The sequence below is a fragment of the Solanum pennellii genome, chromosome 10 (genome assembly GCF_001406875.1).
Source record: "Solanum pennellii chromosome 10, SPENNV200".
In the NCBI taxonomy this organism is placed as follows: Eukaryota; Viridiplantae; Streptophyta; class Magnoliopsida; order Solanales; family Solanaceae; genus Solanum; species Solanum pennellii.
In genome coordinates, this window is record NC_028646.1 from 34,585,370 (window position 1) to 34,610,529 (window position 25,160).

At 39.9% G+C, this 25,160-nt stretch overlaps 1 long non-coding RNA gene across 1 annotated transcript in view; it reads left to right on the top strand.

Annotated features, from left to right (window-relative positions):
- The window catches only part of LOC114074344, a 27,671-nt gene extending 2,673 nt beyond the window's left edge, over window positions 1–24,998 (top strand). Inside the window, exon 2 of the long non-coding RNA XR_003574709.1 lies at window positions 24,742–24,998. This is a non-coding gene — a long non-coding RNA (uncharacterized LOC114074344). The remainder of the gene's footprint in view (window positions 1–24,741) is intronic.
- The last annotated feature ends 162 nt before the right edge of the window (window positions 24,999–25,160 follow it).

The following is a 25,160-nucleotide window of genomic DNA, read 5'->3' on the forward strand; positions in this document are numbered from 1 at the left end:
ATATATATATATATATATATATATATATAAAGACACTTTCAAGATGGAAAGAATCGGGTTCACGTTTCTTGTTGCGTCTTTGAATCCATTTCCTCAACCCTGTCTTGAACTCTTGGTGGTGAAATTGTTGTCGTGTCTCAGGGCACCTTATCCCTTCACATAAAGAGGTGAACAACTCTCAACTTTTTTTTTGAGCGTTTGAGTTCGTCTTCAACGTCTTTCTCATTTTTCTCTGGAACCAATATCGTAGTTTTCATTTTCAAGATGATTTGGCGTTTAATTTAGGTTGTTTTCCCTGTTTGTAGACATCTAAATTCGTGGTATCGTATTTTCTTCATTTTTAGTTAGTTTCATTAATCAAACATGTTGTCGCTCTGGTCTAGTTCTTGCTGAAATAATATCCATAGTGTTGTTCTCTGTTTGGAAGGTATCGAGTGCCTTAAGCAGTGGCATATTTATTTTGCTTTTGAATATAAATTATCCTTAGAGCATGTGTTCTTTAAAAACATGGCTTAGTATCTTATTTAAATTAGCGTTGGATGGACTCTTTCAGAAGATTTAAAATATGATGAGATGTCACCTTTGATTAATCTTAATACTGTAAGAATTTGTTTGGTGTGTTTGTCTAGCCATTTACCTTTGATTAAGTTTTTTTATAAACAAAAATCTTAGCGAGGCAGTCATATGTCCATTTTTATAAGTTACTGCAATTATTTCTAGTTAATATATCTACATTAAAGCTTGTGGTTTGAAGCACTTGTTGACGTGATAGTATTTTTATCAGTTCATGTTGCTGCTACCTTTCCTCTTGTTATTTTGTTAGTATTGTTCTATTATTCAAATTGTCCAATCACCTTATTTTAGTTAATTGATTTGTGTATATATATATATATATATACACACACACACACACACGAACGGAATCTAGACTCCAGACGAGACCGGCGTCGTTGACCTCTCAGAGGTCGCACACAAGCCTACATACGTCATCTTTACTTCATCTAGGTTAATTTTTGCGGAAAATTTCAACTTTTTGTTATTTAACATGCTTACTAAACATTCTATTACATATATAATTGTTCATCATCAACCATGTAACATTAAGATCATCAAATGAAAGAAGCAGTTTATTATAATGATAAAGATATACTTGCCAAAATAGCACCAATACAATGTCTGGACAAAAATGGGAAAGAAATGCTAGTGGAACATACTCCACTAGCTCAATCCTACAACTAAGCTAGAATGTTAATGGTCAAGCATCCTCGAAAGCCTGAGGACCTACCGAGTCCGGATGAATGGTCGACGTTCGAATAGCTACAGCGTTGATCCTGTAGCTCTAGCGTCCACCTGTGCCTGCACCTTAAAGTTTAGAGTAGTATTCAATTAGTACACACTTGTACTAAGTATAGGTTTATGCAAGCACACACCAAGGACATGCATGATTAAGAATATCTCTTTCATAACAACATGATTGTATAAGGTCAAGTCAGTGGACTTGCCAAATTGAGATTAGGAAAGTGAGTGTGCGTTCCAAATTTGGATTATGAAAGTTATGCCATTAGAGTAACTTGCATCATCATACTTAACATTTTGCACACGGCAGACAACAGCGTACACATAGCACATATCATAATTCATATAACACATAACGTTGTTCATATCATTTATTCGTATGCCATGAGACCTTGTAATCATGGACTTGACATTAAGACTTCCCAAAATGAGGGCTCAACATATGGGACCTCAACTAGGGAGCCTTTTTTAGCAAACACAGAATCTGCTTCATTCATTTATACGTACTTCATTTTTCATTCTTTCATAGACTAGTGCAATCACCAGTCATATCTAGGATGTAGTTTAAGACTCGCATCGGGTTTGCTGTGCAATGACCAAGAACAACCTAGCGTCATTAATTAAGTCTAGATCACCTCTTGATTATCCTATCCTTACACCTTTGGTATCATTCATTTCATTATGTGCATCATTTGAGGCTGTCCTCATACATTCTTTGGGAACTTTAACTTTAACCAACATAGATCATGTGAGCATCATGAAATCCAATGTCTCCCCCACACTGAAAAAGGTGGAATCAGGGGCCAAAGTTACCAAAAATATGCTAGCGTACATGGGAATTGAACCCCGCTAGGTCCCTATATTGGCAGTATAGGTTCGAAGACTAGGAGATATAAGGAGACCCATACCCGGCATGCCGGACAGTCTCATCTCATGAGAGTTACGTGAACCTCCTCCCTTCCCGAACGAAGGCATCACCGCTCATAGCTAGCCTATTGGTGCTCAATATAAAGTTCCACTACATTCAACTTATACATCATGGAAGCTAGCTTCTAGCATGAGGACATCATAGCTCATTAGATGATTTCTCATTTCATCATTAGTATTAAGTATGCATTAACTTCAATATTTTCATTAGAGTGTTCATAGAGACTGGTCTCTTCTTTAACTTTACACTCTCATAGGTGAGTACGTTTTGGTAACATTTACTTAGTCTCATTTGAGATTGCTCTCATCTTTCACATTAGCCTCTTATCATGTTGTCACCACATTCATTAACTTTAGCACATTTGCTCTTCATAATTACTCACCCCTTTACATGAATGTTCATTTCATCATATGCCAATGCACTTGGCCATTAAGTGTGTTTCACACTCTTACTTAACCCCTTCTAGGTTTTACATCATTTCATCACATACATCTTAGGTTCACTTACTTTTATTCTTATGCTAGACTTATGAGTCAACACATACAAGCCATGAGGCTTCATTGATAGTTTGTCTAAGTGATTCATGTTTACCCAAGATTATGTGGTACAACATTTATGCATCTTTTAGATATGCCAAGACATTGATTTTGATCTTTAGAGGCAGCATCCATTAAGTATTTACTTACGTATGACTTATATGTCAATACGGAATTGGGCAATGGACCCGACTTCAAATCCCTTGGACAACACTTAGTTAATTTTCTTTAACCTAATTTTGGATTTACATTTCGGCTTGGGGAACCCGATTTTGAATCCCCTCACTAAGATTATTTTTCCTTTCTTTTTCCCTCCCCTCACTTCACCTTAGGAGTTTTAAGCATTAGGGGATACGGGATCGAACCCCCATAGCAACATTAATTTATTTCTCTTTCCTAAGTTTTTCCCATGTTGTCCGAGAGGAGGTGGGTTCGAATCCCACTGCTCTCATTATTATTATTATTATTATAATTTCTCTCCTTGTATATTCTTTCAGCCAAGAGGTGGTGGGTTCGAATCCCACTCCCTCATTATTTTTATTAAGTTAAAATTTCCCTTTTACTCTCTTGTTTGACCGAGGGGTTGTGGGTTCGAATCCCATACCTCTCTTTTTTTCAGCTTTCATGTAGTGAGGTCTTGGGTTCAATCCCCACTGACCTCACATGTTTTAAATTTATTTTTAAACTTCTCAAACTTCAAGTGTTCTGGCCGATAACTCCATCACCAAGTGCTGAAAATTTTATTAAATTTTCTAGCCTTTGTTTAACAACAGTCATACGTTCGTTTTCTGGTATTTTCACAATTTGTTTAATGCCTTTCTAGGTGTAGATTCATTGTTGTTTTAGCTTAGATTTTTCCTCTTAAGATCAGCCACCTTACACTTCATTTAAACATCACAATTTACACACCTTATGCACAATAATTCCAATCATCAAACAAGCCATTTTAAGACTTCAAAATGGAGAACAACAACAAACATTTTACACATTGCACCACATCATTTTCGGTTGACATCATTGAACATGCTTGCTATTTCCAAACACAAAATCACAAAGAACATCATATTTCGCACTTAGCTACCAGAAACCATAGCCTAATTTATATTGAAATCGAAAGGAGACTAGGGACAAGGAATTCGACAATAAAGGGGACATCCCTAGTTTCATATGTTGAATTTTGTAGAAAGAAATTTCTCTTAGAGAAAGGATTCCACAAGATAAATCCCATACCTTTTTGATTTTATACTCTTGACTTGTTGCCCAAAAACTTCACCCAAGAACACGTCTAAGCCCCCTCAATATCAACTCCACTCGAATGACAACCTCCCTTAGCCTAGTGTGCGATTAACGTTTGTTTTCTTGTGATTTCGTGTCAATTCTTCAAATATGAAGAACTTGGTTTATTTTTATGCTTTGTATCTTATTTTGGCAGAGAAAATACGTGAGAAAGAATAAGAGAGATTGAGCGTGAGAGTGGAGAGATAAACGTGAGAGAGTGGAGTTGTAGGAGGCTTAGGAGTCTAGTTTTAGGACTTAGTAAATAAGGTTTTGTTTACTTGATAAAATCTGATTTTTAATTTATTTTAAATCATCTAATGAATAATAATTATTAATTAATTACATTAATTAATTAAATAGCTTAAATAAAAATCACTTTAATTCATTACTTCCACCTAGCTATTTTCGGCCCTCTCTCGCAAAAATACCCCTCCACCTTATTAATTAAATAATTAATTGTATATTTAGGATAATTACGATACTACCCTTAGCCTGGAAAAATACCATTTTACCCCTAGACCCTCCAAACCTAAGATTTTCCCTTTTTAAGTCCGATAAAGACTCGTTCAAGTATTTTCGTATTAGAGAGCCTTACATGGTTGGACCCAACCTTTCCAAGCTCAACTAACTCCCCAAGTTAGTTGGCTTGGCTGTAGCAAGGGTTCCGAGGTATGGTTCTACGCGCATCAATCCGTGTGAACCCTGGTTTAATCATAGGCATTCTTGACACATTAAGCATTTCTTATCTTATCCATTTTTAGGGTTGTTACATTATCCCCCCCACCCCCACCCTTAGGAACATTCGTCCCCGAAAGACACTACTCTTTAATAAAAATAAGTAAGTCATCTATAGAATGTATGCATACATAGGTAATTCAATACTCCCCATTGGTGAATATGTGATTCACATATTAATATGATGGTGCACATCCTTGAAACCTACTAGTAGCTTCACATTAATAGACTAAGGAACTCTTTCCTAAACTAGTCTTATCAAAGCATACAACATAAGTAAACATGTAAGTCATACAAATCAGCAACGAACATGATGACTCAAACATATTTAACCTCATACTAGTGCATACACACCACACACAGTCAAATACCTGAAAGACTAATTAAGGCTACTCACCCGAGACATTACCAGAGGTGCCTTCCCCTGCACCTCTAGACTTGAGTGCAAAGAATCATTTTCTCCTTGGATCCTCTTCACTTGGACCATTAGGTTGAACTCTCTCCTTCACTTGTTCTTGACATCTCCTATTCGGACAATCCTTCACCATATGACCCGGTTTTCTACAACTGTAACAAGCATTAGTGCCCATCATACACTCTCCTCCATGTAGTTTGCCACACTTCCTGCAAGGTGGTATCTTCTGAGGTGTATCAAGTTCATTGTTTCTCTTAACTCTGGACTCGGAATTCCTATCATAGCGACCCTTGGATGAACTTGAACTCCCTTCATGGGAGAATCCCTTCTTAAACCTAGGCTTATCCCTGATTTTAGTACTACTCTTCCTTGAAAAATTCTCCTAAGCTTGCCTTGACCTGTTCCCTGCCCTAGTGCGCTTTCTCTTCCTGCTTTCCTCCACCTGCTGGACATGGACCATAAGCCTGGAAAGGTCCATGTTGTCATGCAGCATAGCTGCCCTACACTCCTCCTCGATATCCTTAACAATCCATGTCAAGAATCTACTCATCTCGTCTCTGCTGTTAGACACAAGAGAAGTGGCATACCTGGATAATTTCACAAACTTCACGGAATACTCCCTGACTGTCACCGATCCCTGTTTAAGGTTGATAAACTCCTCAACCTTGGCCTCTCTCATCTCCCTGGGGAAAAATCTCTTCAGTAGGTTTGTCTTAAATAGCTCCCACGTGACCGGAACTCCGCCCAAAGCTCGACTATCCTGCCACATCTTGCACCAAGTCTGTGTAACATCCTTGAGTTGATAGGAATCCAGCTTAGCCTTCTCAGTATTTGTGGCCCCCATGGACACCAAAATCTTATGTACCTCATCCTAATGGTCCTAGGATCCAGTTTCTTGTGGGTTGTAAATTCTAACTTTAGACGGGCATACCCATACATGTGTTTGCGTCAAACTAGGTTTCCAACCTTTGAATGACTCAAAAGGCATCTTTAGAACAGCCTTGGTTGGAAATTGGTTTAATATATATGTTGTTGTCTTAAGAGATTCAATCCACAAGGAATTTGGTAGCTTAGAGCTACTTAACATACTACGCACTATGTCTAATAATGTTTGGTTTCTTCTTTCTGCTACATCATTCTCATCCGGAGAACCAGGCATAGTATATTGGGAAACAATTCCATTTTGTTGAAGAAACTTCGCAAACACACCTTGTGCTTGTCCATCTTCTGTATATACATATATATATATATATATTATAGTCACCACCTCTATCAGTAACAATCATAATTTGTTTTTTTCATTGTTTTCCTACTTCGGCCTTGAAAACTTTAAAGGCTTCTACTGCTTCGCTCTTATTATGAAACATGTAGCGATACAGATATCATAAGTAATCATCTATAAAAGTGATAAAGTATTTTTGACCATATGTGTCCATGTCTGGACAACATATATTTGAATGTATGATTTCTAATACAGTTGAACTCTTCTTGACACCTTTCTTTGACTTGTTAGTCTGTTTGCCTTTAATGCCGTCTGTACAAGTATCAAAATCAGTAAAATTTAAAGTACTAAGTACTCCATCATTTACTAATCTCCTAATTCTATCGATGGAGATATGTCTCAATCTCCGACACCATAAGATAGAGGAATTTTCATTTATAACACATTGTTTAGTACCACCTTGTACATGCATAACAGTATGAGTGGAATCATTTTGTAAATTAAGAGAGAACAGACCATCAGACAATGCACCATATACAACAAATTTAGATTTATAAAATAGTTTGGAATCACCTTCTAGAAACAAGGAATATCCCAATGGTAGAAGTCTTGACACTAAAATTAAATTCCTAGAAAACTTAGGAACATAAAAAGTTTTTTCTAACTCTAAAATAAAACCACCACTTAGAACTAAATCGCATGTCCTAATAGCTTCCACATGCGACTGCATCTTGTTTCCAGAATATATGCTTCACTCAGCTCCCACTTGCTTCCGCAGGTTTCTTAAATCCTGCAAGGAATTCGTAATATGGATTGTAGAAGTAGAATCAATCCACCACGTGTAATGATGAACATTAATCATATTAGCTTCATAACAAACCAGAGAGATAGAAGTATCTTTCTTAAAAAGCCATTGTTGAAACTTGACACAATCCTGCCTTATGTGCCCCTTCTTTCTACAGAAACGACACTTGGCTTCCTTTTTTTATGTTAGTTTCAAGTGGTGCCTTTCCTTTATTAGAAAATGTTTTCAAAAATTTGAAAACAGTATCAGAATTTTTAAGAACCATTTTGAGCGATTTTAGAGAATTCTGACAACAAACAAAGCATAGGCAATTCAACGGCTCTGATGTCAAATATAAGACATTACAGAGAATGACGCAGCAAAAATATAGTGTGATCGACATACCTGCAGCCATCGTTAGCTATATAGTCAGAGTCTACAATTCTTCTTCAAAGATCTTCTAAGTACTCAAAACCTCACTCGTAGATGGTATGGAGTTTTTAGAAATAATGTGCTTAAGGACCTTTAAACCAAATGACATATTTATAACCGCGCTTCCATCAAGAACGGTTAAGAGGTTATGAGAACTTACCAACAACTAGAGTAGTAGGATAGTGGATCCATGTAGTGGGATAATAGGTAGTTAACCATTATCCCATTAATGGGATAATGGGTAATTCACCATCTTCCCATCAGTGAAATAATAGATACATGTGGTGGGACGGACCCTTTGACGATCCGTCGTGGGTACGACGGTCCGTCATCGGTGTCTAATTTTGTCATTCAGTGACAGAACTGGGGATGCCACAATCATACCCTATGACCCAAATGGAATTTTTTGTGTTTAACCTACATGTGTATAACCCAAATACCTAGTAAACTAGCCATGCTAAAGCACCTATTTCTAGAGTTTTAACAAGGCAATTTTAAGGATTCTCAACCTAGGTCAGACAGAATTTGTATTAAAGAATGAACCCATCAATAAGAAGTAGACTAATACAAATTGATAAACAAAATGCAATGTACATGGGTAGAAATCAGAGACAAATACCCGAGAATTTGAGAAATACAAGCAAGGAAGGTACTTGGTGATCAAGAAGAGACCACAACAGCAGACTCCGACTAGTAAAGAGTGAATTTTAGGAAATGGAGAATTTGGGAAAATGATCAGTTGAAAGAGAGGTAGGAAGTGGGAAGTTTAAAAGGGAGGGAATGGGAGAAAGAGGGAAAGAAACCGTTCAAAAGAAGGGGTGGGGGGTTTTATAGGTTGAAATTTTTTAAAAGTTCCCAGTCGGGTCGGGTACGCTCATTAATGACGCGACGAGTCCCCGACGACGGTCCGTCGCAATTGCGACGGTCCGTCATTGGTTCCGTCGCATGTGCCCTAGTTTTGAAAATAACTGAAAGACGTACGTGGCACGACGAATCAATGCGACGGTCCGTCGCGTGCGTGACGGTCCGTCGATGTGTCCGTCAGTGACTGCTGCAGAGTGATTTTCTGCAGAATTCCCTAGTGATGTGCCTGCAAATTTAAAACCCATAAGTAGAAAATGCTACCATTACTAGAAAGAAAAACTATAAGTATTGGGTTGCCTCCCAACAAGCGCCTGATTTAACGTCGCGACACGATTGAGGACACTTGATTACTCAGCCTTCATCAAGATGGTATGCCTCAATCACTTCATTTGCCGATTCAGTATGCCCAAAATAGAGTTTTATTCGTTCTCCATTCACCTTAAACCTCACTCCCTCCTTGGTTTCTAACTCAACTGCTCCATGAGGGAATAATTGGGTAATCAAGTAAGGGCCAGTCCATTTGACTTGAGCTTGCCCGGAAGCCAACGCAACCTAGAACTGTCTAAAAGCACCAAATCCCCAACCATAAACTCTCGTTTTTCACTTTTTAGGTCATAATCCTTCTTCATCTTTTCTTTGTAGGATATAGCAGATACCGATTGGAGCTCACCACTCTGCCTCATGGACCTACAAATGTTGAAGGTCGCTTCTTCATTGTTCAACCGAAATTTCATCTGCCCCTTTTCCATATCAACTAAGGCTCTACCCGTAGCAAGGAATGGCCTCCCAAGAATAATAGGCACTTCAAAATCGACTTCACAATCAAGAATAACAAAATCTGCCGGAAATATGAACGACTCCACTTTTACTAGCACATCGTGGAGTATCCCTATAGGCCTTTTCACTATTCGATCAGCCATCAGTAGCCGCATCGCAGTGGGTTTTGGGTCACCTAAACCCAACTTCTTGTAAATCGAGAGGGGCATGAGATTTATGCTTGCCCCCAGATCACATAATGCTTTCGCAAAATGTAATGACCCGACTGTACAAGGAATAGTGAACGCACCCGGATCTTCTTTCTATTGTATGAGAGATCTTGTAGCAATAGCACTACAATGCTGAATTCTATTATCATCCTCGAAAGTGACCGATCTTTTCTTTGTAACCAGATCTTTCATAAACTTGGCATAACCGGACATTTGTTCTAGAGATTCTACCAAAGGGACATTGATAGAAAGCTGCTTCAACATTGTTATAAAACACCGATATTTACCATCCTCAGTCTTTTTCACTAATCTTTGAGGAAAGGGGGGTGGTCTAGGCATGCGAATCACCTTTATAGGCACTTCAACATCTTTTTCAGTGTTATCTTCTACTTCACCACTACCCTCTACCGCCTTATCATTATCTTTTATCATCTTTTCCTCCTTAGACGACATAGGTGGGTATATGGTCTGCTTACCACCCCGAGTAGTGATTGTCATACAGTGTTCGTTATTTTTCAGATTTCGGACAGTGTTGCTAGGAAGAGTTCCCGGTTGCCATGTGTTCACTGTCGCAGATAATTTGGCCATTTGCAACTCAATCTACTTAATCGATATTGCATGTGTATCGACTTTCTGCCAAATACACGCTAAATCAATCCTTATCTCATTAGTGTGCTCATCATTAGCATCGAACCTCTCATCATTTTGTGCAACATATCCTCAACTCGCGCCATACTATCTCCACTATCCCTAGGAGTAACTTCACGATTTTGAGGAGGGACATAGGGACCATTCCTATCATTTCTATTACCATAGTTACCTCTGTTGAAGTTGTTGTCGCGGTTGTAATTTCCTTCTCAAACATAATGACTCTCACGGTTATAGTTACCATAGATCCGACCTTGGTTCCCTTGATCTTGGCGCCAATTCTCCTAAATAGAGCCTTAGGCACTCGGTCAGAATCCCCCTGTCAGCTCATTTACCGCATAGGAATCCTCCTCATAATAGCATTCATCATGTGGTGGTGGTCGTTTAGACAAGTAGTTGACTACATTTATCTTTTCTGCACCCCTAGTGACATGTTTTAATACTAACCCAAGCTCAGTTCTCATCTGCGCCATCTCTTCACGAATCTCATCTGTCGCTGGGTTGTGAGTGGATTGCACTGCGAAGGTATTTCTCCCAGTATCTGACTTCCTAGTACTCCAAGCTTTATTGTTCCGGGAGATTTTCTCTAACTTTTCTGCAATCTCAGCATAAGGACACTCCCCATAAGAACCACCTGCTATAGTATCCAACACCACTTTATTATTATCATCCTGTTCCCGATAGAAGTATTCCTTCAGTGACTAATCATCTATACGGTGATTGGGGACGCATCTAAAAAACGAGGTGAATCTATCCCAAGAACTACTAACTGACTCTCCTGGTAGTGCCACAAAGTTGTTCACTCTGTCTTTGTGATTTAGTTTCTTGGAGACCGGGTAGTAGCGTGCTAAGAAAACGTCCCTTAGTTGGTTCCAAGTGAAAATTGAGTTATAAGGGTGCTCAGTGAACCAAATAGCAGCCTCTCCCGTCAGTGAGAGAGGAAACACTCTTAGCCCTATTACATCCAAGTCCACGGCAGGCCTCCCTACACAACTTTTACACAGTGCCCTTACCTTAGTTATATGGGCATGTGGATCCTCAGAAGGTAGCCCTGAAAACAAACCTCTGGCACTGAGCATTTGCATCAGGCTACTAGTTACCACAAAGGTGTGGCCTGGTGGTAGAGGGGGCAAGACAAGTGGTCCATCGCAGTCTGCTTATTATCATAGCCTCTGTAGTATTCTTGGGGACGTGGAGTGGAATTTTACCCACTCTATTGATTTTCCCCCGGAGCATCGGGTAATATCTGACCATGAACATCAACCGGAGCAGGGATGTTCTGGTTTGAATCATCATCATTAATACCCAAGTTTCGATACATGTTGCGTAGTGTACGTTCTAATTCGTGATCGTAGGGAAACAAGAGTTCTCTTCCTCTCCGTGTATTTGGCATACAAGGAAGATAGTTCTTCAAGAATAAAAAAAAATAAACAAAGTAAAATCAAGAAAATATTGACTAAACTTTTAGTAATAAGTTTAAGTTAATCTAAAAGCTACTTTCCCCGGCAGCGGCGCAAAAATTTGATAACGCTCAAACTTACTTTTCAAATAAGAAGTAAAGCGGTCGTATCAAGTAAATAACCCAACTAATGAGGTTGGGATCGTTCCCACGAGGAAAATCGTTCAGACTTAACTTCAATCTATTATTACTATTATTTAGTCAATTATTTCCTTGTAAAACAAAGACAATAAAAGGGGGGTTTTATTTCTAAATGAATGAAAATAACTAGCAAAATTAAAGTAGACAACTAACCGATTCAAATGTTGGAGTTTAATAAATTAATAAATGTAACTAGGGTTTACATGTTCCCCACAAGTTCTTAATCTGATAATTTTAACTATAACAATTCTTTCTTACTATCTTGCATGCAAAGTGATAAGTTATGTATTTTTAAATCATTGGTCCGGCATCTAGAAAATTTCACTCCGCACCTTGGTCCAGCTACTTATGTTGCTAATACTAACCCTTACCTTTACCTCATATTAAGCATTATATTTGATATTTGACTAAGTTATTACCTCGTACCAATCAATACTAGCCTATTAGATAGTATACACTAAATCTATGTTGATAATTCTTTTCCTATTATCTACCTCCTTGGTCCGGCAAGTAGCATTAAGGCGAGTTCTAACGTTGGCCATCCGTTAAAAAGACTTCTAAGCGAAAGAATTATCAATACATGCAAGACACTATTCTAGAATTGTTATTTCATGCACTTACTTCAATGAGAAAGAATAAAATCCAAAAAATTACTTGATTAATCGACAAAATCACCAACAATCAACTCCAGATAAAAGTGTAACAATCCAAAGTGTAATAATCAAAATAATCTCTCCCAAAGAATCTACATAAAAGTGTCTAATAACTGAGAGTCTAACCATCTGAGAGTCTAATCACCAAGAGTCTAACCCCAAAAATGAGGTTTTTCGAACTACTTATAAAAAACAAAAACCTAATCAAAGAAGGACTCTATTTGCTGAAAATCTATCAAAACGCGGCTCGGTCGACGGACCTCGCGACGGGTCGTCGTGGTCACGACGGACCGTCATGGACTCCGTCGTCCCATACTTTGCAAATTCTTCTGCTGTTCTCTTCATTACCCTCGACGGCAGGTATGATGGATCATCACAGGCACAACGGTCCGTCAAGGGTCTCTATTCCATAACACTTAAACTCTTGGAATTTGGGTACTGGGACTACTTCTCTGATCATCACGACGAACCAGCAGGACGGACCGTCATGAATACGACGGTCTATTACGCACTTCGTAACCCCACACTTGGTCAGACTTCCCCATCTTCCTTCATCAGTTTCACTACGATGCCACCTACGGACCGTCACAGGCACGACGGACTGTCAAAAGCTCCGTAGGTGGTACTTTTCTGCATTTCTTGCTTAAAAACTTTTGCGTTTATCTTTAGATAGATTCTAGCAAATAAAGAGAAATTTACATAAAAATTAATACAAAAAGGCTTTTGGACACACACTAAACTTAAGGAAAAAGCATTAAAAATACCGTGAAACCACGGTATATCATCACCCTCAAGCGACGCACCATGACTCACTACAAAAATCTTTGTACAATAATATCCATGTTTTAGCTTTCGCAATCATTTGGCTATCAATCCCGATCAGTCTCATCATATTTATGCATGTTATAACTATTAGGCTTGAATTATGTGGAATCAGACCATGACACAGACTCACCACGCACTAACACCTATCCTTTTCAATTTCTCACAGAGGTGCTAATATTTTCGGTATTGCAACTAGTGTCGTCACTTCAAAACAACATCCTCATTTTTCACACAATGATTTAAGTTTGAGTATAAGGATTACTTTTCAACACTCACTCTCAGAACAAATTCACAACTCGTTCATACATATCGCCATAAGCTTGCCCTTATTTCATTGCTTTATGTTCGCTATACAACTCTTAGGATCACGATAGGACTTTCTTAGCTTGTAACATAGGCTCAGGATCAGGTAGGGTATATTTAGGTATACTTCAGTGACTTTTTGCCCTCCTTGACATATCGGCTAAACATACCTCTTTTCATCATTTTATTTCACCCAATTTCTCATATTCTTTTACCTTGCTATTTTCCCCTCTTTCTCCATTTGTGTAGGTGACTCTCTTCTTTTCTTGCTTGTATTTATTGTATTTTTTTTTATTTATTTCACTTTTCATTCAACTGATTCTTGAGTCACTTTAGTTTTGTTCTTTCTCTCTCTTTGTTCTTTCAATCCCACTTTCCAGAGCATTCCTCACAATAGCCACCCTCAACTCATGGCTTTTCCATGAGTCAAAGTACACAATACCCAAAGTTGGGACAGGTCCATGAAAGGGTTGTTTACTACATTAGCCACTCTCAACTTATGCTTTTGGCATAAGTTGAGGTGCACATGTTTAAGCAGGGACCAGGGCCAACACATTATTCCCAGAAACGATCAGTTGGGGTGAAAAAGAAAGGTCTATTTTAAGCTCAAATCATTTGGATCAAAGAGGGATTAATTTCATTCGGTTTATTTTTATTTAGGCTAAAAATTGGCTATATTGAATAAGGCCTATGAGCCTTCCCTAATTGTCTATTACAACTTACTTTTAGCAGGATTAACCAGGCAAGTTCTAGCTCAGTACAAACAGTGGACTATTCAGATCTTCCTCACACTCACTTGACATCTCGTTACTCTACCATATTATCAGACACCTAGTTCAAATTTTAGACTTAGGGTCATGCAGTGGTGTATCTCTATGTCATGCTTAGAGCCATACATTTATCATTTACTATGCCTAGTCATGCATCATTTTCATTTCATCAGGGATATCATTTTAGCCATCATGCTTCAGAGTTAAACTATGTACACAAGATATAGACATGCCGGTTCAACAATAAAAATAATCAGTCTCTTGGGGAAAAAGAACACAGGCAAGAAAACCCCAAAAGAGGATAGTGACTTGGGCTACTCAGACTTCACCCTAGCACTCACTTTCCATTTACCCCACCCCCAACAAAAAGACATTCAATTGTTCTTAATGCATAAAAAATTGAAATACGAGAGTGGTAGGTGAAGCAAACCTAGGGTGCAAAGCACCGACGATCAGTAAGAAGGTGGGTACGGTTCCCCGGAACCTACCACATCTGTAATCTGGACACCCTCAGTAGTGTCTACATCAGCAACAACACTATCAGCAGTGCCTCCCGCTATCGCCACATCTCTGGAGCTAGATGCCCCAGCAGCTGACTCTACAGCCCTCATCCGACGCGCCTCCTCATCAGCAAACGAGGTTCTCCTCGCAGCCTCCATCTCACGGCGCTCCTTCTTCCGTGCTCTATCCTCATCCTCCTCTCGAACCCTACACCTCTTGGCATGCTCTCGATGGGAAGGGGTGGAATCTCAGAAGTGGCGAATAAGGTCGCCATCACTGTGTCCTCAGCAGGCTCTGCAGAAGGGGCCTCAGACTTTGGCACCCTTGCCTCTAGGATCATATCAATGTCTGCTCGAAGACTCTCGACTGCAGCCTGAAGGGTCGACACATCCACCTGAGGGGCTGGCCAGGCTAGCACCCGCAACTTAAAAGCGTCCAAGCGCTGTTGAACCTCACCGATCTTCCGCTCTGTGTGTTGGACCATTCTCTGCTCCAAGCGCTCTTCTGCCTTAGCAATAGACCTCTGCATCCAAAGCTGGATGTGATGAAGAAGTGTAGCCATCTGTGCCTCTAGTTTCTGGACCCTAGCAAGCGGGACCAGAGCGGGGAAAGGGGCTGAGCGAGAGGAGCTCGGGGCAGTGTTCTACTCGGGATAGACTTGACCGGGGTAGTGTCAGTGCTTTCAGAAGAAGCCTGCGTAGTCGTGTGAGCCTGTGGTACCGTATCGGCCAAATTGTCACCAAGTGGAGGCAACTCTGGACGAGGCCCTCTGCATGGAGCGAACTCATTGGCCTCATCCCTGATGAGGCCGATATCAACAGTGCCCAGCGGAGTCTTGAGATGATCAATGTGCCAGATGGGCACACCTGCGGACCTGCATAAACAAAATATTCATGCACGGAAAAGGGTAAGTAGTTGTGACCTTAAAAGCCCTCTCGTGCATGAGTACCTGTAGAAGCCAAGCAAAGTCCACCTCAAACCCGACTATCATCGCCGCCATCAGAACTGCACGATCCCATGTGACTATATTATCAGTGGCTGTGGGGGAAAGGCAGTGGCGGACAATCAACCATAAGAACTTCGCCGTGAAGGTCAGGTTAGCCTTCTTGATTGCTCCCTTCGGCTCGGTTACCCAGTCGGCACCCTCTCCATCAACAGATAAGTGCAGGGCCATCCACCTCTTGGTGGTCTTTCTCAGCGATGGCTCACGCAAGAATTGGCCATCTTTGACAATTTGCCACAGTTAATAGAACTAGGCGGTGGGGGGGTCCGATTGGCATCAACATCCTCGCCGTATAGATACCGGTGAATGGCAGGCAGGGAGATATCTACCTGAATGCCACGTACTCAGACATGCTCAAGTGGGCCCTGTTTGGCGGGGGCAGCCCACCTATCAATCTGTAATCTGAGAGTAGCCACGTAGGAGGCATAGAACTCTCGGACCAACTCTTCACTATAACGGCCCAAAAAACGCGTTGTCCACTCGAGTCGGTGTCTGGTGAAGAGATTGTGGATCTCTGGCATAGTAGGGAGACTTCCCGTATGATCCCGCCTCTCGAATGTAAGGGTCCGTGTCATGACTCCTTTATCATTCAAAAACTTTGCGTCTGAATAAACTTGATACTGCTCGTCGACACACCACCGGTTAGGATGGTCGACAACCGGGGTGAGAGCACGAATCGATGAGCCGGGTGTGGATTCAGAACTGTCAGCCTCATCAGACGAGGCATACTGTGCAGCTGTGGCGGGTGCAGGGACTTCAGCAGACCCGGAGGCTTCCTCCGACCACGAAACTCCTAAGGAACCAGACGCTCCTTCTTCATGAGTAGCTGACCCAGAAGGTGTGCCGGTTAGTGTGCGCTCCTCATCAAACTGAGAGGCAGTGACTACGTTGGACGCCACCTTTTTGGGCGTAGCTCTGGCAGCACGTGCATCTCGGGATGGAGTGGCAGTGCCTGGGGGCACGTACTCGGGGTCACGCTCATCATCAGAGCCAATGACCAGGCGGGCAAACGGGGCAACAGACATTGATCGCCCACGTGCGTAAACTCGATCTTGTTTTGGTGACATAATAGATAGTACCTGTAAAGAATCAATATTAGTACGAGAAGGAGCAAACAAGACGAGCAAAAACGAAACAAAATAAATATAAGAGCTAAGCTATGATGACTTTTCTGTAGTAACAGTGAAACACGACGGACTAGGTGACGGTTCGTCATGAGTAAGATGGACCGTCATGGGGTCCGCCATGTCTTACTTTAATTATGTTGATGTCGAGATCCCTGAAGGAATGATTCTGACAAGTATGACGGATAAGTAGGACGGGCTGTCGTGACAATGACGGTCCGTCGTCGATGTTCGTCGTGGAGACCCTTAGGAGAGAGGTCTCTGACCGTCACGACGGTTATACAGGACGGACCGTCGAGGGTATGACGGTCCATCGTAGATGTCCATCAGAGGACACTTAGAAAAAGTATGGAGACCCTCAGGAAATGGGTCTCTGACCTTCACGACGGTTGTGCAGGACGGACCGTCGAGGGTATGACAGTCCGTCGTAGGTGTCCGTCAGAGGGCACTTGGAAAAAAATATGGAGACCCTTAGGAGAGGGGTCTCTGACCGTCATGACGGTTATGCAGGACGGACCGTCGAGAGTATGAAGGTCCGTCGTAGATGTCCGTAAGAGGACACTTGGAGAAAGTTGGAGACCCTTAGGAACAGGGTCTCTCACAACCAGAACGGTTGTGCAGGACGGACCGTCGAGGGTATGACGGTACGTCGTATATGTCCGTAAGAGGACACTTAGAAAAAGTGAGAGACCCTTAGGAATAGGGTCTCTGACAACCAGAACGGTTGAGCAGGATGGTCCGTCGTGGGAATGACGGTCCGTGGCTTGTATCCGTTGGTGGACACTTGGAAAAAATTGGACAGTGAGGTGATAGGGGTGTTGGGACGGACCCAATGACGGTCCGTCGTGGGTACAACGGTCCGTCATCGGGGTCTCGTTCTGTCATTCAGTGAAAGAACTGGGGATGCCACAATCATCCCCTATGACCCAAATGGAATTTTTAGTGTTTAACCTACATGTGTCTAACCTAAATACCTAGTAAACTAGCAATGCTAAAGCACCTATTTCTAGAGTTTTAACAAGGCAATTTTGAGGATTCTCAACCTAGGTCAGATAGAATTTGTATTAAAGAATGAACCCATCAATAAGATATAGGCTAATACTAATTGATAAAACAAAAACGCATTGTAAATGGGTAGAAATCACAGACACATACCTGAGAATTTGAGAAAAACAAACGAGGAAGGTACTTGGTGATCAAGAAGAGAACCACAGCAGCAGACTCCGACTAGTAAAGAATGGATTATAGGAATTGGGGAATTTGGGGAAATGATCGGTTGAAAGAGAGGTAGGAAGTGGGAAGTTTAAAAGGGAGGGAATAGAAGAAAGAGAAAAAGAAATCGTTCAAATGAAGGGGTGGGGGGTCTTATAGGTTGAAATTTTTTAAAAGTTCCCAACCGGATCGGGTCGGGTACACTCATTAATGACGCGACGAGTCCCCAACGATGGTCCGTCGCAATTGCGACGGTCCGTCATTGGTTCCGTCGCGTGTGCCCTAGTTTTGAAAATAACTGAAAGACGTACCTGGCACGACGGATTCATGCGACGGTCCGTCGCGTACATGACGGTCCGTTGATGTGTCCGTCTGTGACTGCTGCAAAGTGATTTTCTGCAGAATTCCCTAGTGATGTGCCTGCAAATTTAAAACCCATAAGTAGAAAATGCTACCATTACTAGAAAGAAAAACTATAAGTATTGGGTTGCCTCCCAACATGCGCCTGATTTAACGTCGCGGCACGACTGAGGACACTTGATTACTCAGCCTTCATCAAGATGGTATGCCTCAATCACTTCATTTGCCGATTCAGTATGCCCAAATATAGTTTTATTCGTTCTCCATTCACCTTAAACCGCACTCCCTCCTTGGTTTCTAACTCAACTGCTCCATGAGGGAATAATTGGGTAATCAAGTAAGGGCCAGTCCATTTGGACTTGAGCTTGCCCGGAAGCCAACGCAACCTAGAACTGTCTAAAAGCACCAAATCCCCAACCATAAACTCTCGTTTTTCACTTTTTAGGTCATAATCCTTCTTCATCTTTTCTTTGTAGGATATAGCAGATACCGATTGGAGCTCACCACTCTGCCTCATGGACCTACAAATGTTGAAGGTCGCTTCTTCATTGTTCAACCGAAATTTCATCTGCCCCTTTTCCATATCAACTAAGGCTCTACCCGTAGCAAGGAATGGCCTCCCAAGAATAATAGGCACTTCAAAATCGACTTCACAATCAAGGATAACAAAATTTGCTGGAAATATGAACGACTCCAATTTTACTAGCACATCGTGGAGTATCCCTATAGGCCTTTTCACTATTCGATCGGCCATCAGGAGCCGCATCGTAGTGGGCTTTGGGTCATCTAAACCCAACTTCTTGTAAATCGAGAGGGGCATGACCCGACTGTACAATGAATAGTGAACGCACCCGGATCTTCTTTCTTTTGTACGAGAAATCTTGTAGAAATAGCACTACAATGTTGCATTCTATAATCATCCTCAAAAGTGATCGATCTTTTCTTTGTAACCAGATCTTTCATAAACTTGGCATAACCGGGCATTTATTCTAGAGCTTCTACCAAAGGGACATTGATAGAAATCTGCTTCAACATTGTTATAAAACGCCGATATTTACCATCCTCGATCTTTTTCACTAATCTTTGAGGAAGGGGGGGTGGTCTAGGCATGGGAATTACCATTATAGGCCCTTCAGCATCTTTTTTAGTGTTATCTTCTACTTCACCACTACCCTCTACCGCCTTATCATTATCTTTTATCACCTTTTCCTCCTTAGACGGCATAGGTGGGTCAATGGTCTGCTTACCACCCCGAGTAGTGATTGCCATACAGTGTCCGTCATTTTTTTGATTTTGGACAGTGTTGTTAGGAAGAGTGCCCGGTTGCCGTGTGTTCACAGTCGCAGATAATTGGGCCATTTGCAACTCAATCTGCTTAATCGATATTGCATGTGTATCGACTTTCTGCCTAATACCCGCTAAATCACTCCTTAAATCTTTAATGTGCTCATCATTAGCATCGAACCTCCTCATCATTTTGTGCAACATATCCTCAACTCGCGCCATACTATCTCCACCATCCCTAGGAGTAACTTCACGACTTTGAGGAGGGACATAGGGCCCATTCCTATCATTTCTATTACCATAGTTACCCCTGTTGAAGTTGTTGTCGCGGTTGTAATTTCCTACTCGAATATAATGACTCTCATGGTTATAGTTACCATAGTTCCGACCTTGGTTCCCTTGACCTTGACACCAATTCACCTGATTAGAGACTTGGGCACTCGGTAAAAAAACCCCCGTCTGCTCATTTACCGCATAGGAATCCTCCTCATAATAGCATTCATCATTTGGTGGTGGTGGTTTAGACAAGTAGTTGACTGCATTTATCTTTTCTTCACCCCCAGTGACATGTTTTAATACCAACCCGAGCTCAGCTCTCATCTGAGCCATCTCTTCACGAATATCATCTGTGGCTGGGTTGTGAGTGGATTGCACTGCGAAGGTATTTCTCCAGTATCTGACTTCCTAGTACTCCAAGCTTTATTGTTCCGGGAGATTTTCTCTAACTTTTCCGCAATCTCAGCATAAGGACACTCCCTATAACAACCACTTGCTATATTATCCAACAACACTTTATTATTATCATCCTGTCCCCGATAGAAGTATTCCTTCAGTGACTCATCATCTATACGGTGATTGGGGACGCTTCTCAAAATCGAGGTGAATCTATCCCAGGAACTACTAATTGACTCTCTTGGTAGTGCCACAAAGTTGTTCACTCTATCTTTGTGGTTTAGTTTCTTGGAGACCGGGTAGTAGCGTGCTAAGAAAACGTCCCTTAGTTGGTTCCAAGTGAAAAGTGAGTTATAAGGGAGCTCAGTGAACCAAATAGCAGCCTCTCCCGTCAGTGAGAGAGGAAACACTCTTAACCCTATTACATCCAAGTCCAAGTCAGGTCTCCCTACACAACTTTTACACACTGCCCTTACCTTAGTTATATGGGCATGTGGATCCTTAGAAGGTAGCCCTGAAAAGAAACCTCTGGCAGTGAGCATTTGCATCAGGCTACTAGTTACCACAAAGGTGTGGCCTGGTGGTAGAGGGGGCAAGACAAGTGGTCCATCGGAGTCTGCTATATTGTCATAGCCTCTGTAGTATTCTTGGGGACGTGGAGCGGGATTTTTTCCCCTCTGTTGATTTTCACCCGGAGCATCGGGTAATAACTGACCATGAACATCAACCGGAGTTGGGATGTTCTGGTTTGGATCATCATCATTAATACCCAAGTTTCGATTCATGTTGCATAGTGTGCGCTCTAATTTGTGATCCTAGGGAAACAAGGGTTCTCTTCCTCTCCGTGTATTTGGCATACAAGGAAGATAGTTCTGCAAGAATCAAAAAAAATAAACAAAGTAAAATCAAGAAAATATTGACTAAACTTTTAGTAATAAGTTTAAGTTAATCTAAAAGCTACTTTCCCCGGCAGCGGCGCAAAAATTTGATAACGCTCAAACTTACTTCTCAAATAAGAAGTAAAGCGGTCGTATCAAGTAAATAACCCAACTAATGAGGTTGGGATCGTTCCCACGAGGAAAATCATTCAGACTTAACTTCAATCTATTATTACTATTATTTAGTCAATTATTTCCTTGTAAAACAAAGACAATAAAAGGGAGGTTTTATTTCTAAATGAATGAAAATAACTAGCTAAATTAAAGTAGACAACTAACCGATTCAAATGTTGGAGTTTAATAAATTAATAAATGTAACTAGGGTTTACATGTTCCCCACAGGTTCTTAATCTGATAATTCTAACTATAACAATTCTTTCCTAGTATCTTGCATGCAAAGTGATAAGTTATGTATTTTTAAATCATTGGTCCGGCATCTAGAAAATTTCACTCCGCACCTTGGTCCAGCTACTTATGTTGCTAATACTAACCCTTACCTTTACCTCATATTAAGCATTATATTTGATATTTGACTAAGTTATTATCTCGTACCAATCAATACTAGCCTATTAGATAGTATACACTAAATCTATGTTGATAATTCTTTTCCTATTATCTACCTCCTTGGTCCGGCAAGTAGCATTAAGGCGAGTTCTAACGTTGACCATCCGTTAAAAAGACTTCTAAGCGAAAGAATTATCAATACATGCAAGACACTATTCTAGAATTGTTATTTTAGTTAGGTTTTACCTCATTATTCGCCTATGGTTCCCACAACTCTAGTTATGGAGTTTAGTTACCCATAGTCATAATCACAATATTCATATATATAATATAAGAATTTATGCACTTACTTAAATGAGAAAAAATAAAATCCAGAGATTTACTTGATTAATCGACAAAATCACCAACAATGAACTCCAGAGAAAAATGTAACAATCCAAAGTGTAATAATCAAAATAATCTCTCACAAAGAATCTACATAAAAGTGTCTAATAACTGAGAGTCTAATCACCAAGAGTCTAACCCCAAAAATGAGGTTTTTCGAACTATTTATAAAAAACAAAAACCTAATCAAAGAAGGACTCTATTTGCTGAAAATCTGTCAAAACACGGCTGGGTCGACGGACCTCGGGACGGGTCATCGTGGTCACGACGGGCCGTCATGGACTTCGTCGTCCCATACTTTGCAAATTCTTCTGCTGCTCTCTTCATTACCCTCGACGGCAGGTATGATGGATCGTCACAGGCACAACGGTCCGTCGAGGGTCTCCGTTCCATAACACTTAAACTCTTGAAATTTGGGTACTAGGACTACTTCCCTGATCATCACGACGAACTAGCAGGACGGACCGTCATAACTACGACGGTCCGTCACGCACTTCGTAACCCCACACTTAGTCAGACTTTCCCATCTTCCTTCAGCAGCTTCACTACGATGTCACCTACGGACCATCACAGGCACAACTAACCGTCACTAGCTCCGTAGGTGGTACTTTTCTACATTTCTTGCTCAAAAACTTCCGCGTTCATCTTTAGACATATTTCTTGGAAATAAAGAGAATCTTACATAAAAATTAATACAAAAAGGCTTTTGGACACACACTAAACTTAAGGAAAAAGCATTAAAAATACCGTGAAACCACGGTATATCACCTTCCCAGTCCAAAGGTATCTCCTTAGGACAACTTCGAGCATTTGCGTTACTTTCTCTGGAAACTATGATTTGAAACCAGAATGTTTGTATAAAGATAAATACTCTATTAATCATTTTTGCTTCTTTTTTCGAACAAGGAGAAAACAACTGGCAATCTTAGTTGCTCGGGCTCGTAGATAGATAAGAAGTCATGGCTTTTGATCGTAGAACAAGTTTGAAAATAGTAAATTGCACTTCAATTTGGCAACTATAGTTGTTAGCTTTTTCATATTTACTAAATCAGACGAACCATATAACACATGGAATGATTGATGTACACATCATGTGTCAGTTGCAAGAAAGTTGGAGTCGGCTATATGGGTCCTTGTTGTCTATGTTGTTTTGCCCTGAAATGATCTAAATTTTGTTGCTTTGCCCTGAAATAGCTGATGTAGATGATAGTTGGAAGCACTAGTTGATCACAACCATAGTGAATGATAGCAAACTTTAAATTTGAACCTCAATCTCCTTAAAGGTACGTCATTCTATTAGAGCTTAAATTTTGTAATCTCTAAAAGAAATAATCTTTGTACAATGAATTTAGTATTTGAAAATTGTGTTTAGTAGCCATATTTAAGATAAGAAGCTTGTTCGTTATTGCCAAATATTTGATATTAGAATTTCTGGGGTTGACAATTAAAGAATGAAGATTCAATTGAACTTCCGCTATATCACTCATCACTCATCACTCTCATCACTTTTCTTTATTACATTCACATCTATCAAATCTTCTTCGCCTTGTAACGGATTGCCCTCAAAATCAGCTACATCATAGTTCCATTAGTACTCTTCCGTGTGCTCAAAAATATTTCAACTTCTCTATTATCAAGTATTTTGTAGACAAGGTTATATATATCTAAATAGTTGTCAAAAAAGTTTTATACTCGTCTCTAAATAAGGTCCAAACTTGAATCAAAATTTCACCTTTTTATCACTGACTTAAACTTTTTCATATATTGCCTAATCAGAATAATGAAACTTTCATTTCCATGCAATAGTCATAATAAGCTATAAGTTCATTGACATAGTTCATCACTAACTCAAACACCCACCAACCCTTATTGTATAATTTAATGATGTACATATATGAATCTTTACTTTCATCTGTCGTGTAAAAGAAAAAGTAGATTCTATTAGTGTTATAACAATAAACACCGCCAATAGAAAATATAAATGATACAAATCTAACACAAAAATATGCAACCAATAATGAAAATCTAAAATAATTTTGAATTTGAATTATGCACACTACAGTTCTTAAAAAGTTGACTTACCTGTATTATAGTTTATGATTACTTCACATTTAATTGTGTACACTTCTGAATTTTCATTTTCATCTATTGTTTTTTAAAAAAAAAACAAGAATATGCTTATGGTGTTCTAATAAGCGGAACAAACACAAAATGTAATACGCCATACAAATATTTGATTTTTATAATTCTTGTAGCTTTTTTAAAAAAATTGATATTTATTCTTTATGTGAAATATTATTTGTTGCGTTCTGTAACTCATTTTTTTAAAGATTTCCATATAATCAAAGATTTAGGCTATGAATAAATTAATTGAATACTTACATGCCGGAGTGAATTGTAGCTCATTCTTGCTTCGAAGTATTGTGAAATTGAATGATATTGTTTATCTTCAATAAGTGTACTGAGTTGGTTTTTGTGTTTCAGGAGAAGTGTTTGGATTGTACTTTCATATAAATCGGAGGCAACCTATGAGAAAAATTATTCATCAACCAACAGACACACAGAGTAGTGTATGAGAGGATTGAATTCACATTTAAATTGAAGAAGTGTGTCGAGGGATATACTTGTGTATAAAAAAAGATGTTATGGGAGAAGTTTAAATATTTTCTAGTTTTAGGTTTTGTTCTCCGCATAGAAGTGTTTTTTTATTGAAATATCAAAATTACCCCTAACAACAGTAAGTGATTTGTTTAAATGTATATTCACTGTTAGTAGAACGACGAAATCACTTACTTTAATTAATTAAAGGTTAAGTATGATTAGTGAGATATCATAGGGACCCAAACCAAAATAAGACAATAACATAGGTACGAAAAGAATTATTTTCTCTTCATTTTATATCA